At 38.9% G+C, this 17,020-nt stretch overlaps 1 protein-coding gene across 1 annotated transcript in view; it reads left to right on the forward strand.

Annotated features, from left to right (window-relative positions):
* Dnaaf11 (dynein axonemal assembly factor 11) overlaps positions 1-17,020 on the forward strand; it is a 139,346-nt gene that overhangs the window by 490 nt on the left and 121,836 nt on the right. The window lies entirely within an intron of this gene.

Genomic DNA, 17,020 nt, shown 5'->3' on the forward strand with positions numbered 1-17,020 from the left:
AAGAGGGCACCAACTCCAGAGCCATGGTTTGACACACACCCTTCCCTATGGTCACCCTAAGAGCTCTGTGGCTTTGCTCTGGGGACCTCACCTTTGGGCCTCAGCTTCCTCACTTCAACAGCAAAGTTTTATAGTATACACTCAGTGAATGTAAAAGTATTTATCTGAAACTATTTTAAGTGTCCTCAGTGTGATGGGATGAGCAGATATTTTTAGATTAGATTGTATCATTTCCTGTTACCAAGAAAATTTTGATGTCAACAAATGGCATTTGCATGCAGTTCCATCTAACATGCCAGTAATCATTGTTAAAGTGTCATAACACATCTGTGTATATGGTGTGTATGTATATGTGTGTGTGCACATGTTTGTAGATGCTCATTTGTGTACACGTGGAGTCTGGAGTTTGGCATCTAGTGTTTTCCACTGTATTTTTAAAAGTCAGTATCTTTCACTGGAAATAGAGCTCACCCATTTAGTAAAACTGGCTGATCATTTAGTAAAAAATGGCTGATCACCATCTAGTAAAACTGAGCTGGAGGGATCTGCCTGTGTCTAGCTCCACAGTGCTAGGATTACAGATACAATACAACCATGTGGCTGGATTCATGCCCTCATGATTTACCTCCATAATTAATGATTTTAGTCAAGAGACTGTGGTTGGGGCTGGAATATAGTTCAGTAGTAGAGTATTTGGAAGTCTCATGGAAAAAGACAAGAAGGAAAGACAATGGGAGGGAGAAAAAAAAGGGAAGGAGGGAGAAAAAAGGGAAGAAGGGAAGAAGGGGAAATGGATGGAGAGACAAAATGAATGAATGTGAGTGAGAGTAAGATGATAGGGGTTTCTTTTTACCCTAGAAATCTGCAAGAGTTATTTACAAATATTCAGCTGAGAAGCCATAGCTTGTTGTTAGGTACCTGTTGGTCATGCAGGGCTGGTGGAAGAGAGAAGCCTGAACTGAAATCTAGACAGTGGGATAAATGAGCAGTGCCTCTTCCACACGTGTTTACATGTGCTGTGCCAGGTTTAGATGTTTTACATGCATTTTTGCTATCTCAATAATTTTCGAAGTCAGACCAACTTATCTAATTTTAGGCAGAGCTGATAACCAACCACCTTGGCAAATATCTGGTCTCAGGAACCAAGGCAGAGTGGAGAAATTTGAGAGTCCTTTTTATACGTACTCTTCCCCCTTAGAGCTGGTTAGTTTTTGTCAACTTAATGCAAGCTGGAGTCATCTGAGAAGAGCCATCTCAATCAGGGTATTGCCCTTATCAGATTGGTTTGTGGGGGTATTTTCTTGGTTAATGTTTGATATGGGAAGGTCTAGGCCATGGTGGAAGATGCCACCTGTAGTCAGGGAGTTCTGGGTTGTGCAAGGAAGCAAATTGAGTAGGCCATCGAGAGCAAGCCAGTAAGCAGCATTCCTCCATGGCTTCTGTTTCAGTTCCTACCTCCAGATTCCTGCATCAGGCTGACCTTGTGTCCCAACTTCCCTCAGTGACAGATCATGATCTTGGAGTTGTAAGATGGAATAAACCTTTTCCTCTTTAGGTTAGTTTTGGTCATGGTGTTTAATCATAGCAATGAAAAGCAAACTTGGACACCTATGCTCCCCCTTGAATAGCTTTCTGCTTGCTAACATCTCTTCAGTTTTCTAGAAGAGTTTGTGGAAACAGCCTTTTTTTCCTTAAATGATCGGTAGGATTTATTTGTGGAAACATCTGTGCTTAAATTCTCTTTGCTAGAAGGCTTGTTACTGCATATCTAGCTACTTGAGGTGACTGACAGCTCATTAATCTACCCTTGTCTTCTTGAGTGAGCTTGGTAGTTTTCAACTTATCAAACAATTTGCCCATTTAACATACATTCTTGAATTTATTCTCATAATGTTATTTATAATATTTTCTGTAATATTTGTGCAGTAGATATATTATTTCTTATTACAAAAATTGATGTTCTATGCCATATCTTTTCCTGTTAAGAATAAAGTTTACTAATTTCATTTTTTATTAACTCACCAACTTTGAGTTACACTGTTTTTCTCCTGATTTCTAGGCTAGTTGATTTCTATTAGAATCTTTGTTACTTACTTTGTTCTGTTTGAGTTTGGTTTGTCCTTTTCTACGTTTCTTAAAGTGGAAGCTGATGTTTCTGCTCTGTATCTTTCTCACCATGTGCATTCAATGCTATAAATTTCTCTTCCAGCAATGTCTTAGCAGTGTCTCTAATGAAGCCATTCTGCTCAAACTACAGATCTGTCTCTTTTTGTTTCTATATGTGTGATGTTTTAAAAAATATTTCCAATATTTTTGTCTGGAGTTTAGTTGGTGTAGTCTGGCATTGTGAATCCTAACCTAAGACTCCATCATGCCTGGAATATAGTTTGTTGCTCTTATGATTTAGCCTGGTCCTGGTACTCAGCTTTCCCTGTACAATCATTTCAAGATGAAAACCTCTATATACTTCCAATTCCTTCTTCTGGTCTCCATACTTAGCCTTTAATAGTCCATTGGGGTCTCTTGTTCTTTTCTTGGCAGTTGTGTTGAGTCAGACTCCCTAATGCAACTGATTTTTAAATGACATGCCCTATAGGTCACACTCACTATTCTTTCCACTGATATTTCATCACTCCTCAACACCAGAGAAAGTTTTATAAATGCACAGCAACTGGGTCCAACACTGCCTGTTTCCCACTGACTTCCCAGTAGTGAGGTTCATGTTGCTATGCTGACAGCAGATTTGAATTCAAATCCACCTCCTACCTAGCATATGCTTTCATGGTCCACTTAGGTATCAGTGATTCCAGGAGGATTGCCAAGAGTTTGAGGCTAGCCTATACTAAGTAATTTTAGGCAGCCTAGGCTGAAATGTGAGACCCTGAGTCAGGCAAGCAAACAAATCCTAAAAGAACAAGTACTAACTTGTTTTGTCTTTGGAATTTTGTCAAATATTACTGAGTATGTTGAAATTCTTTGTAAAGGAAACATATTGGGACATGCTCTCTTAACTCAGAAACTTTATTGTTTGGCACACAGTACTCCTACTAGGTCCTGTGCTGTGCTGTGTATGTGTGTGTGTGTGTGTGTGTGTTGTGGTATGTTTGTGTGTATGTGCGTGGCGTGTTTGTGTAAATGTGTGTGGGCATCTGTGTTTGTGGTTTTGCAGGGTTTATGAGTGTGTATGTAGGGTGTGAGTGTGTAGGTGTGTGTATGTGTGTGTGAGTATATGGTGTGTGTGTGATGTGTTTGTATGTGTGTGATCTGTTCATGTGTACATGTTTCTATGTGTGTTACATGTATGTGTATGCCATAGCATATGCATGGAGGTCAGAGATCAGCCTCAAAGTTTGTTCCTCATCTTCCACTTTATTAAAAACAGGGCATCTTCAGGCTAGCTGACCTGTGAGTTTCCAGGATTCCTTTTGTCTACATGGCCCCTCTTGCTATAGGAACATTGATTGCAGATATGTGCTTTCTCATTTGAGTTCTGGGGATTATTTATTTTAATTTTTAAGACTTATTTATTTTATTTTGTGCATATGAGTTCTTTGCCTGCATGCATATGTGTATGCTACATGTGTAAATTACCCAAGGAGGCCAGAATAGGGTGCTAGATCTCCTGGACCTGGAATTACAGATGGGTGTGAGCCACCGTCTGGGTTCTGCGAACTGAACCCAGGTCCTCTACAAGAGCAGCCGGTGCTCTTAAAAGTTGACCCATCTCTCTAGCTCCCTAGTTAGGACATTTTATTGAGTTCAAACTTTTTCCTAGGACAAATTCTTGCTTCAGCCACAAAACTGACCAACCCAATGAGTCCTGATACAGAACAAGGCAAAACTAGCAGTTTTGTGTGTCTGCAACTGATCTATTTTGGCATTTAAAATACCCAATCAAATTAGTCTATTTGCATCTTCTACATGCAGACATCCAGTTACATCAGCACCATTTGCTTAAGATGTTTTCTTTTTTCCATTGTATAGTTTTGGCTTTTTGTTGAAAATCAGGTGCTCATAAGAGTATGGGTTTATTTCTGAATCCTCAGTTCGATTCCATTGATCAACCTGTCGGTCTAGTAGTATGCAGCTTTTATTACTATTGCTCTGCAGTATAGCTTGAAATTAGGGATGTTGATACTGCCAGAAGTTCTTTTATTGTTCAGAATTGTTTTGGCTATCCTTGGTTTTTTATTTTTCCATATGAAGTTAATGGTTGTTTTTTCCAGGTATTTAAAGAATTGTGTTGGAATTTTGATGGTAATTGCATTGAATTTGTAGATGGTTTTTAGTAAGATGGACATTTTTAAATTTTTTTAATTTTTAAAAATTTATTACAGTTTATTCACATTGTATGCCACGATAGCTGCTTCCCTCATCCCCTCCCAATCCTGCCCTCCCTCCCTCTTCTCCTCCCATGCCCCTCCCCCAGCCCACTGATAGGGGAGGTCTGCCTCCCCTTCCAAGATGGCCATTTTTACTATATTAATCCTAGCACTTCATGAGCATGGGAGCGCTTTCTGTCTTCTACAATCTCCAATTTCTTTCTTCAAACACTTAAAGTTCTTGTCATGAAGATTTTTTACTTGCTTGGCTAGAGTTACACCAAGATATTTTATATTATTTGTGGCTATTGTGAAGGGTGTTGTTTCCTTAATTTCTTTCTCATACTTTTTGTTGCTTGTATAAAGGAGGGGTATTGACTTTTTTGAGTAAATTTTGTATCCAGCCACTTTGCTGAAAGTGTTTATCAGCAATAGAATTTCTCTGGTAGAATCTTGGGGGTAATTTATATATACTATAATTATATCATCTGTGAATAATGATACTTTGACTTCTTTTCCAATTTGTATCCCCTTGATCTTCTTGTGTTATTATTGCTCTAGCTAGAACTTCAAGTACTATATGGAAGAGATATGGTGAGAGGGAGCACTCTCATCTTGTCCCTAATTTTAGAGGAAATGCTTTAAGTTGTTCTTCATTTAACTTGTTGTTGGCTATTGGCTTGCTGTATATTGCCTTTATTGTATTTAGGTATGTGCCTTGTATCCCTGATCATTTCAAGACTTTAAACATGAAGGGGTGTTGGATTTTGTCAAAGGCCTTTTCAGCATCTAATGAGATGATCATGTGTTTTTTTTTTTCTTTCAGTTTGTTAATATGGTGGATTACATTGATTGATTTTTGTATGTTGAACCATCCCTGCATCCGTGGGATGAAGCCTACTTGATCATGGTGGATGATATTTTTGATGTGTTCCTGAATTTGGTTTGCAAGTATTTTATTGAGTATATTTGCATCAATATTCATAAGGGAGATTGCTCTGAAATTCTCTTTCTTTGTTGGGTCTTTGTGTGGTTTAGGTATCAGGGTTATTATGGTCTCATAGAATGAGTTTTGCAATGTGTCTATGTTGTGGAATAGCTTGAGGAATATTGATATCAGTTGTTCTTTGAAAGTCTGGTAGTATTCTGTGCAAAAACCGTCTGGCCCAGGGCTCTTTTTGGGTGGGAGGCTTTTGATGACTGCTTCTTGTTGGTATAATATTCTTTTGGAATGTATACACCTTACCCTTGTTCATTCAAATGCTGATTTCTCTCCTCCATTATCTGGTTTCAATCTGGACATTGCATTGTGATACTTACTCTAAGCATCACCTGTCTCAAGTTTGTGTGAACATGCCACCATTTGTTCTCTCAAATGTCAATTAAAACAACCAGCCACAATGTTGAGCAATAGAGAGGATAGGGTGAGACATCCTGGTTCAGAGTGGGAGGAGAGGAAGAAAGAGGAGGGCAGGAAGGAGTGGGAGGCAGAGGAGGAGGAGAAGTGGAGGAGCAGAAGCTGGGAGAGCAGAGGCTGGAGGAGAGATCTTAGAAAGATGTCGAGAAATGAACCGGACCTAAGATATCACTAAAAGCAAGTATAATGGGTGAATCTGAATGGTATGAAACTGCGGCCTTGGAGGTTTAGGGTGGAGTAACTATTGCCCAGCATTGTGTTCTAGGTTGACTAAATAAATCCTAGTCTCTGTGTGGTGATTTGGTTAAACAGCTGTTTAGGATTAACCTCAGCTTTACTAAAAGATTTACCAATAGTAAATATTAATGTCAAAATACAATAGCTTCTATTTCCTTAGGTCTATTTAAATTATTAACCTGATCTTGATTTAACTTTGGTAAGTGGTATCTATCAAGAAAATCATCCATTTCATTTAGATTTTCTAATTTTGGGCATCTAGGTTTGAGGTATGATCTAATGATTCTTTGTATTTCCTTAGTGTCTCTTGTTGTATTATTCCCTTTTCCATTTCTGATTTTGTTGATTTGGATATTCTCCCTCTGTCTTTTAAGTTAGTTTGGCTAAGGGTTTATCTATCTTTTTGATTTTCTCAAAGAACCAGCCCTTGATTTTATTGATTCCTTGTATTGCTCACTTTGTTTCTAGGTTATTAATTTCAACCCTGGTTTGATTGTTTCTTGCCATTGACTCCTCTTGGTTGTGTTTACTTCCTTTTTTTCTAAAGCTTTCAGGTGAGCTGTTAAGTTGCTAGTATGAGCTCTTTCCACTTTATTTATGAGGGCACGTAGTGCTATGAACCTTCCTCTTTGCACTGTGTTCATTGTGTCCCATAAGTTTCGGGATGATGTGCCTTCATTTTCATTTAATTCTAGAAAGTCTTTAATTTCTTTATTTCCTCTCTGACCCAGTGGTCATTAAGTAGAGAGCTGATCAGTTTCCACTAGCTTGTGGCATTCTGTTGTTACTGTTGTTGAAGTTCAGATTTTATCCATGGCGATCTGATAAAATACAGGTGTTATTTCAATTTTCTTGTATTTGTTGAGGCTTGCTTTGTGTCCAAGTATGTGGTCAGTTTGGGAGTAGGTTCCATTGGTGCTGAGAAGAGGGTTTTTTGTTGTTTTTGTTTCTTTGTTTTTGTGTTTGGATGCAACTTTCTGTAGATATCTGTTAGTTACAATTCAATCATAATGTTGGTTAGTTTTGTTATTTCTGTCGTTAGTTTCTGTCTCCATAAGTCCATTGGTAAGAGGGGTGTGTTGAGGTCCCCTACTACTTTTTATTTTTATTAATTACAGTTTATGCACTTTGTAACCCCTGTACTTCCCTCCCTCCTCCCTCCCAACTTCACCCTTCCTTCCTCTTCCCCATCTGTGTCCTTCCTCCAGTCTACTGAAAAGGGAGGTCCTCCTCCCCTTCCCTCTGATCCTAGTTTATCAGGTCTCATCAGGAGTGGCTGCATTGTCTTCCTCTGTGGACTGGTAAAGCTACTCCCCCCTTAGGGGGAGGTGATCAAGAGCACGCCAATCAGTTCATGTCAGAGACAGTCCCTGTCCCCATTACTATAGAACCCACTTGGACACTGAACTGCTGTGGGCTACATGTGTGCAGGGGTTCTAGGTATCTCCGTTCATGGTCCTTGGTTGGAGTATCCGTCTCAAAAAAAATCCATGTGCCCAGAGTTTTTGGATCTGTTGCTCTCCTTGTGGAGCTCCTGTCCTCTCCAGGTCTTAATATCTCCCACTTCATTCATATGACTCCATGCACTCTGCCCAAAGTTTGGCCATAAGTCTCAACATCTGCTTTGATAGTCTGTAGGGCAGAGCCTTTCAGAGGCCCTCTGTGGCAGGCTCCTAACTTGTTCCCTGTTTTCTCCTTCTTCAATTATCCATCCTCTTTGCCTTTCTGGATGGGGATTGAGCATTTTAGCCAGAGTCCTCCCTCTTGAATAGTTTCTTTAGATGTACAGATTTTAGTAGGTTTATCCTGTATTATATGTCTATATGAGTGAGTATATGCCGTATGTGTCTTTCTGCTGCTGAGACAGCTCACTCAGGACGATCCTTTCCAGGTCCCACCATGTACCTGCAAATTTCATGATTTCCTTTTTTTTTTTTTTTTTTTTTTTTTTGGTTGAGTAGTATTCCATTGTGTAAATGTACCATATTTTCTGTATCCATTCCTCAGTTGAGGGGCATCTGGGCTGTTTCCAGCTTCTGGCTATTACAAATAAAGCTGCTACAAACATGGTTGAGCAAATGTCCTTATTGTGTAGTTGAGCCTCTTTTAGATATATGCCCAGAAGTGGTATAGCTGGATCTTGAGGAAGCGCTATTCCTAATTGTCTGAGAAAGTGCCAGATTGATTTCCACAGTGATTGTACAAGTTTACATTTCCATCAGCAGTGAAGGAGGGTTTCCCTTTCTCCACAACCTCTCCAGCATGTGTTGTCACTTGGGTTATTCATCTTAGCCATTCTGATAGGTGTAAGGTGAAATCTCAGGGTCATTTTGATTTACATTTCCCTGATGACTAAGGACACTCAACATTTCTTTAAGTGTTTCTTTGCTAGTCTATATTCCTCTTCAGAAAATTCTCTGTTTAGCTCTGTACCGCATTTTTTATTTGGATTACTTGCTTTGTTGATGTTTAACTTGTTGCTCCTAGAGCCCATGCTGTTGGTGTTCTGTTCAGGAAGTTGTCTCCTGTGCCAATGAGTTCCAGGTTCTTCCCCACTTTTTCTTCTTACAGGGTTAGTGTGTCTGGTTTTATATTGAGGTCTTTGATCAACTTGGATTTTAGTTTTGTGCAGGGTGATAAGTATGGATCTATTTGCCTTTTTCTGCATGTAGACATTCAGTTAGATCAGCACCATTTGTTAAAGATGCTATCTTTTTTCCATTGTATAGTTTTGGCATCTTTGTAAAAAATCATGTGTCCATAAGTTTGTGGGTTTATGTCTGGGTTTTCTATTCGATTCCATTGATCTACCATTCTGTTTCTATGCCAGTACCATGCAGTTTTTATTACTATTGCTCTGTAGTACTGCTTGAGATCAGGGATGGAGATACCTCCAGAAGTTCGGTTGTTGTACAGGATCATTTTGGGATTTCTGGGTTTTTTGTTTTTCCATATGAAGTTGAAAATTGTTCTTTCAAGGTCTGTAAAGAATTGTGTTGGTAATTTGATGGGAATTGCATTGAATCTGTAGATTGCTTTTGGTGAGATGGCCATTTTTACTACGTTAATCCTGTCAAGCTATGAGCATGGGAGATCATTCCATCTTCTGATATCTTCTTCTATTTCTTTCTTCAGAGACTGAACAGTTTTTTCATACAAGTCTTTGACTTGCTTGGTAAGAGTCACACCAAAGTACTTTGTGTCCTTTGTGGCTATTGTGAAGTGTGTTGTTTACCTAATTTCTTTCTCAGCCCTTTTGTCTTTTGTATACAGGAGTGCTACTCATTTTTTTTAAGTTAATTTTGTATCCAGTCACTTTGCTGAAGGTGTTTATCAGCTGTAGGAGTTCTCTGGTAGAATTTTGGAGGGACACTCATGTATACTATCATATCATCCTCAAATAGTGATATTTTGACTTCTTCCTTTCTGATTTGTATCCCCTTTATCTTCCTTAGTTGTCTTATTGCCCTCGCTAGGACTTCAAATACTATGTTGAAGAGATACAGAGAGAGTGGGAAGCCTTGCCTTGTCCCTGATATCAATGCGATTGATTTAAGTTTCTCTCTATTTAGTTTGATGTTGTTTAGAGGCTTGCTGTATATTGCCTTTACTATTTTTAGGTATGTGTCTGGTATCCCTGATCTCTCCAAGACTTTAAACATGAATGGGTGTTGGGTTTTATCAAATGCTTTTTCAGCATCTAAGGAGATTATCATGTGTTTTTTTTTTTTTTTCAGTTTGTTTATATGGTAGATCACATTGATAGATTTCTGTATTGAACCATCCCTGCACACCTGGGATGAAGCCTACTTGGTCATAGTGGATGATATCTTTGATGTGTTCTTGTATTCAGTTTGCAAGTATTTTGCTGAGTATTTTTGCATCAATGTTCATAAGGGAGATTAGCCTGAAATTATCTTTCTTTGTTGGGTCTTTGTGAGGTTTAGTTATCAAGGTGACTGTAGCTTCATAGAAGGAGTTTGATAGTGTTCCTTCTGTTTCTTTTTTGTGGAATATTTTGAAGAGTATTGGTGTTTGCTCTTCTTTGAAGGTCTGGTAGAATTTTGTGCTGAAACCATCTCTCTGGCCCTGTTTTTTTTTTTTCCTTTTTGGATGGAAGACTTTTTAATGACAGCTTCTACTTCCTTAGGGGATATAGGACTATTCAATATATTTACCTGATCTTGATTCAATTTTGGTAAATGGAATTTATCAAGAAAATTGTTTATTTCATTCAGATTTTCAAATTTTGTGGTATATAGGCTTTTTGAAGTAAGACCTAATGATTACTTGGATTTCTGTCATTATGTCACCCTTTTCATTTCTGATTTTGTTGATTTGGGTGGTGTCTCTCTGCCTTTTAGTTAGTTTGGCTAAGGGTTTGTCCATCTTCTTGATTTTCTCAAAGAACCAGCACTTGATTTCATTGATTCTTTGACTTGTTACATTTGTTTCTAATTTATTAATTTCATCTATGAGTTTGATTATTTCCAGCCACCTACTCCTCTTTAGTGTGTCTGCTTCTTTTTTCTCTAGGGCTTTTAGGTGAGCCATTAAGTTGCTTAAATGAGATGTTTCAAATTTCTTCTTGAAGGCACTTAGTGTTATGAACTTTCCTCTTAGTACTGCTTTCATTGTGTCCCATAAGTTTGTATATGTTGTGCCTTCATTTATATTGAATTCTAGGAAGTCTTTAATCATTTTCTGGGCCAATGGGATGTTTTTCTTTTCTTGGCCAATCTATTTGGTGGTCTGTAGGCTTCTTGTATGTTTGTAGGTATCTTTTTTTTAGGCTGGGGAAGTTTTCTTCTGTGATTTTGCTGAAAATAATTTCTCTACCTTGGAGATTGGAGTCTTCTTCTTTTATTCCTACTATTCTTAGGTTTGATCTTTTCATATTGTCCCAGGTTTCTTGGATGTTTTGTGTCAGGAACTTTTTAGGTTTAACATTTTCTTTGACTGATTATTGATGCCTTCATTCATATCTTCTGCACCTCAGATTCTTTCTTCCATCTCTTGAATTCTTTTGGTGATGCTTTTGTCTTTAGTTTGTTTTCTTCCGTAGGTTTCCCACCTCCAGGATTGTCTCAGATTATGTTTTTGTAAATTGCTTCTATTTCCATTTTTAAGTCTTGAACAGTTTTATTCATTTTTTTCCTACTGTTTGGTTGCATTTTTCCTGCATGTCTTTAAATAATTTATTCAATTCCTTCACCTGTTTGATTATATTTTCCTGAATATCTTTGAGAGATTTATGTTGTGTCAATTAATATTTACTATTGATCTATCTTCTGGTAAGGCTGCTGTTAATCCTAAACAGCTGTATAACCAAATCACCACACAGAGACTGGGTTTATTTAGTTAACCTAGAACACAATGCTGAACAATAGTTAACTCCCTCTTAAACCTCCAAGCCCTCATAGTTTCCTAACATTTAGATTTTACCCATTATACTTGCTTTTTGGGAAATCTTAGGTCTGGTTCATTGTCCACATCCTCCAAGATCTGTCCTCTAGCTCTCTTTCCCAGCTCCCTCCCCTTTTTCCTCCCACTCTTTCCTGTTCTCAGGCTCCTCCCCTCTTTCCTGTCTTCTGGCTCCTCCCCTTTCTTGCCTACTTCCTTTCCCTGTTCAACATTGTGTCTAGTTGCTTTATTTGGAAGTTTACACAAAGATGAGATAGGTGATGCTTAGAATAAGCAATGCAGTACAATATTCGGACTGAAACTGGAGAGTGGGGGAGAGAAATCAGCATTTGAATGAACAAAGGTAAGGGTTATACATTTCAAAAAACACTATTCCAACAGATTTATTTTCTTCTTTTAAGACCTCTATCTTAACCTCAGACTTGAGATAATTTTCTTGTCCTTCTAGGGTGATAGTATCCTCAGGTCTTGCTGTGGTAGGATAGCAGAGTTTTAGTGGTCATTTGGCCCTGGGTTTTGTTGCTTGTGTTCTTTTACTGACCTCTACCAATTTGGTTGACTCTGTTATTAGCAAGACTTGTGGTCTTTGATGGTAGTAGGGCTCTGTGCTTGTGGTCCCAGATCACACATTTTTCTGGTTTTCTTGCTCCTCCCTTATTCATGCTGATCTCCAGTGCCACAGATTCGCATGTATCCTGGGAAATGGCACAGGCTGGGAATTGGGATGTGGGGCACACTGAGGAAGTGGAGTGCAGAGGGTCCTGGGCACATCTCACCATTGCTGCTGGTGGGTTGTGGCAGGCCAGCAGATGGGGAAGGCTCTCACCTGCTGCTCCCTGATCTGTGCTGGTCTCTCAACTACATATTGGGTGGGCCCCAGGAAATGGTGCAGTCACAGATTCTGGGGTGTGAGGCACACATGGGAAGTGAAGTGCAAAGGGACCTGGTCAGACCTCTGAGTTCCAGGGATTCTAACTCACATCCTCATGCTTCCACTTCATGTCTTGTACAGTCCAAACCATCCTCTCAGTCTGCATAAGGTCATTTTGCAGATCAATGTTAAAGAGTTTAGACGCCCGGGCTGGCAAATTATTGCGAGTTCAGCCTTGGTATTCCTCAGTGCCCTGCCTTAATGAGGTAAGCATGTTAAAGCTGATTGGTCTCTCATTCCTGCAGTCATACAGGTATTGTTTAGCACCTCCTTCCAGTAGAACATTTCTTTAAAGTTCCATCTGAAGTTTCTGTTTTGTTGCTTGCAGTTTCCTAAATGAGAAAGCAATGGCAGCATTTCATGTGGCATGTGTGGCATGTTCTTTATACTGTCCAATAGGTGTTGCAGCATTGTCATTCTGGAAATTGTTGCATGATGAGCTTTTAATGCTACTGAGGTATTTTTAAGGCCTAGAATGATCTCATGTAAGCACAGCACCATGTTATTTGGTATAGGACTTTCTGAAGGGGTGGCAGGAGTTTTGCTTGGAGATAAAGAATGCATAGCTAAAACTAGACAGTATATTTTGAGCATTAGAACGTTAAATACATCATGTTCCTGTTTTTGTAAATTATTATGGCTCTCCACATAGTATGTCTCCAGTTTTTAAATTTTGTACTTTTTTTATCAACGTTAGTCTGATTGCACATGTGAAAAAAAAAAAACTACATAGTATGTAAAATTGCAAAATTCCATCTAAAAGTGCAAAACACTATCTTCTCCACGCATCATGTAGAAACTCTTCCCATCTCTTTCCAGAACCTGAATCCAGAGTTCACATTGATATTTGCCATTATAGATAAGGTTATGTAACAACTTCCTGAGTTCTGTAAAACAGTATGCCATGTAGCAGTTGTCCTGTTATAAACCTGTTCAATATATTGTTTTGTTTGATCTTGTGCAGGGAACCACAGCTGCTCTAAGTTGATGAGCGCAACTTATCAATATTAATGGTCAACATTTTACAGCTCTCCTTCCTGTCTATCAGCTCCACCTCTTATATTCTGTATGCCTCCTGTTCTGTGATGTGCCCTGAACCTTGACTACCCTAGTAGACTGCCCACACACATGCACATTTGGGTAGCACTAATTGCTCTCAGGGGTTTATTGACAGCAAAATAAAAGGGCGTGAAGTTGTAAGGGAAATGAATTGGGGGTACTGGGGAGACTAATATGGAGATAGTGGTGGGTAGATAGGATCAAAATGTATTACAAAATTGTGAAATTCTCAATGAATACATAAAAATTTTAGTTTTCAAAATAGTTCAGAAAGAGGCCACAGAAGGAAATTTCACAGAATCACAAGTCTACCTTCCTTTGTGATTCTACACTTTAAATTTTCTCCTGGTTGTATGTAGTAATTGCTACTCAGAAACATTATTGCTCTGCGGGGTTCCTCCTCCCTGTGTGATTGGTTTCCACACTAAAGGAGTTTACCTCACCCTGCCCATTTAAACTGATAGCAATTTTTACCATTTTAATTCTTGTGCTTAGGAAGTAAGGGTAAACATAAGTTTTTCCTGATGTCTCTCCATGATGCTGGAAGGAAAAATAAAAGACCATCACATGTGGACAATCTGTTCTACTTAGATGATAGCACAATGATATGACATTCTTAATTATGGGAGATGCAGCAAGAGAAGCATGTTTGGTGTCAGTCGGAAACTCATTCATCCTCTAAGACTCCAGGGCTGGAAAAAGTGGAAAAGACTTGGAGATGTCAGAGCTGGAGGAGATGTTTATACCATCAGCAGCCAGGTTACCTGGGTGGACTGTCATGTAGGTGCTCAGGGATCACACGACGATTAAGATGCTGCCAGGATTCCCATGAGCACATTTGATTTAACCATGGGCAACAACTCCCAGTGTTCAAACTAGTTGGGTTATATATTCATGTGTATATCAAGCTAAGCCTCAACAAAAATTTGAGGACAAGATAAGTAATGGCTCATCAAGTTATAAACCCAAATGCTAAATAAAGTGCATGTTTCTTCCATGAGAAGTATGTTTTTATAAAACCCAAAGGGTGCATTTAATATAACTTTTCCTACTCCTCAGGAGTCTTCACTAGAGTGTGGAGACTCAGGGCAAGCTGGTTCTCTGGCTCATTTCATATTTCTCTTCCTCCTTTCTATATCCCTTATTCTTTCTCCAACCCATGTTCACCCTATCCTATATATCCAAGTCTTCTATGTATCTGGCAAACAGGTGCTCCTTGGTGTTAAGTTTATTTTATACAACTGTATTTGTTTTTCTGTTCTTCCTTAATTCATCTATCACAAAAATAGCTGATACTCTTATATTTGTTTAATAATAAGCTTCATAGCATAAGAATTGAGCAGTTATTACTCTATTCTTAACCCTCTAAGCTAATTTGTCTTCCTTTCAGTGTATATCCCAGAGATACTTACACTTTGTAGCTATTCCTGTTCTAGCTCTCTCCTGCTGTCTCTTGGACCTCTGCTCCTAGCTTAATCCCCTACTTCCTCTTCTAACTCCTCTTTTCCTGACTAGGGAGTTTAGTCCTATTCTCTCCCCTGCTCAGTGGTTGGGTGTAAGCTGTTTTATTGACATAGCATGGGGTGATTGGGGAACAGTGTTTGTACAATGTTGAGACAGGAAATTCTCAGAACAAGGATTACAAGCAGATATGGGGTGGGGGTTACAGAAATCAGCATTTGAATTAAACAATAACCTATGCCTACACCTTGGAAACTGTGGTTACTGGGGATGCAAACCCTGTGCCAATGTATGCTTTGTAAATGATCCCTGGTGGTGGCTGGTGAGGAGCCAACACTCCTCATGTAACAAATTTCATTGTTCCCTTTATAGGAATGGTCTAAATGAAAAGCATAATTTCTGAATGGGGATATCTTGGTTCATGGACTGCAGGCCTAAAAGCAGCCAGACCTCTAACAATCCATCCTCTCTTGTGGATTACTAAGTCACAGATGCACCATTCAGCACTTGAGAGTCTAGTTAGTAGTGGTGAATAATTCCCACATCTCATTAAGATAGCTCTGATAATATCGGCCATACCTCTCAAAACAGAACATAAGTTGCATGCTTGTTAAGAAAATTTTTGTAGATTACAGATAGATATGATGATTTTAATTTATACAACTGATTTGTTATATCCTCAAGTTGGCTGTAACTGACTATGCTTTGTCAATTCATTTCAGCTATTGGGCAAACGTGAGGCACTAAGCATGTAGTTCCATAGGTCACATGCCTGGTAGCAGATGCCCCAGGTTTGATCCCTACCTTAAGAGAAAAACAAAAACAAAAACAAAAACAAACAAACAAAAAATCTTGATGTGTGTGTGTGTGTGTGTGTATGTATGTATGTCCAGCAAGAGGATAATTTTAATATCCCTTTTTAATATTTGGTTACTAGGAAGATTTCTTTTTGTTGCTGTTGTGTGTTTGTTTTCTGGTCCTTTTTCTTAAATAGTTTGTGCAAGCTGGCTTATAAATGAGTCGTGGCATTCCAGACACAGCAGAGGGGTCCCAGCACACCAGAGCTGGTCAGGCTGCCCTTTTATGCTCCTTTGTAATCCCTTTGATCTGGGTCTGCTGCCACCTCTCTGCCTGTCAGCTGAGGTGGCTCTTAGTGCATCAGGAATTTTCATCATGTGTAGTGTTGTAAGCTCTCAAACTGCATTCTCGATACTATGCTAATGAAGTGTCATCTCAAGCCATCCTACCTCCTTCCACTGGAGGGGACAGAGAGTTCAGCACACTGCCAATGAGCAAATCAAGTTCATATATGTTTTTGTCTTTTAAAAAAGGCAAGATTCTGCCTTTCAGAATGTGGCATGGAGTAATGACAGTTGATAGTACCCTGAAGGATTTGTCTCAGCTGGACGAGACCACACATTCAGGAGCCTGAGAAATCTTGAGGGGCTCTTACTTATGGAGGAGGTAGTGTCACATGGTGTTTAAGAATAAGTGGTCTGCTAAATTAAATTTCCTCTTTATATAACTTAGTAAAATTTCTTCCAGCTTCCAAAAGTACATACAAAACCTGTGTATACTATGGAATATCATATAAAGAATGGTCTTTTTAATGTCATGTGTATAAGCAAGTTACTCTCAACCCAAACATTTTTTCACATGAATGCAAAGATATCTAGGAACTTGGGAGGAATGGACTCCATTGCTCCATTTCAGACCTGTGACAAACCATCAGGTGTTTCAGTGTCCTAAGGAGATCTTTTTGCTTGTGACAGAGGTATTAACCCCTGAAACTGAACCCTGTTTATTTGCAAGAATAAGCATTAGGTCCCTTTGACATAATCAAAGTGTTATCCCTCCTCGCCCTCACAGAAGCTAGTACTGAACTGCTGGAGTGAAGAACTTGTCTTGTCCTTTGCTGTGTTTTGGTATATTTAACAAAGTAGCCACTTCTCATAAAGCATTTCCAAAATTTTAGAGAAATTTAATGTCAGCTGTTTTGATCTTTTGCCCCTCTATAGTTCATTGCTTCACTTTAATCTTTCATCACAGAATGTCCTGTGTGAACTGTAGTCTACCCAGGTGCGTCAACCCTGTGTGGGTCTTTTGTGAAAATGAGAAGCTGCTGCTACTTATCTAAGATTAAAAAGTTGGTGGATGAAAGAAACCATA

Source organism: Psammomys obesus, unplaced genomic scaffold (genome assembly GCF_907164565.1).
Source record: "Psammomys obesus unplaced genomic scaffold, mPsaObe1.curated_primary_1811, whole genome shotgun sequence".
NCBI lineage: Eukaryota > Metazoa > Chordata > Mammalia > Rodentia > Muridae > Psammomys > Psammomys obesus.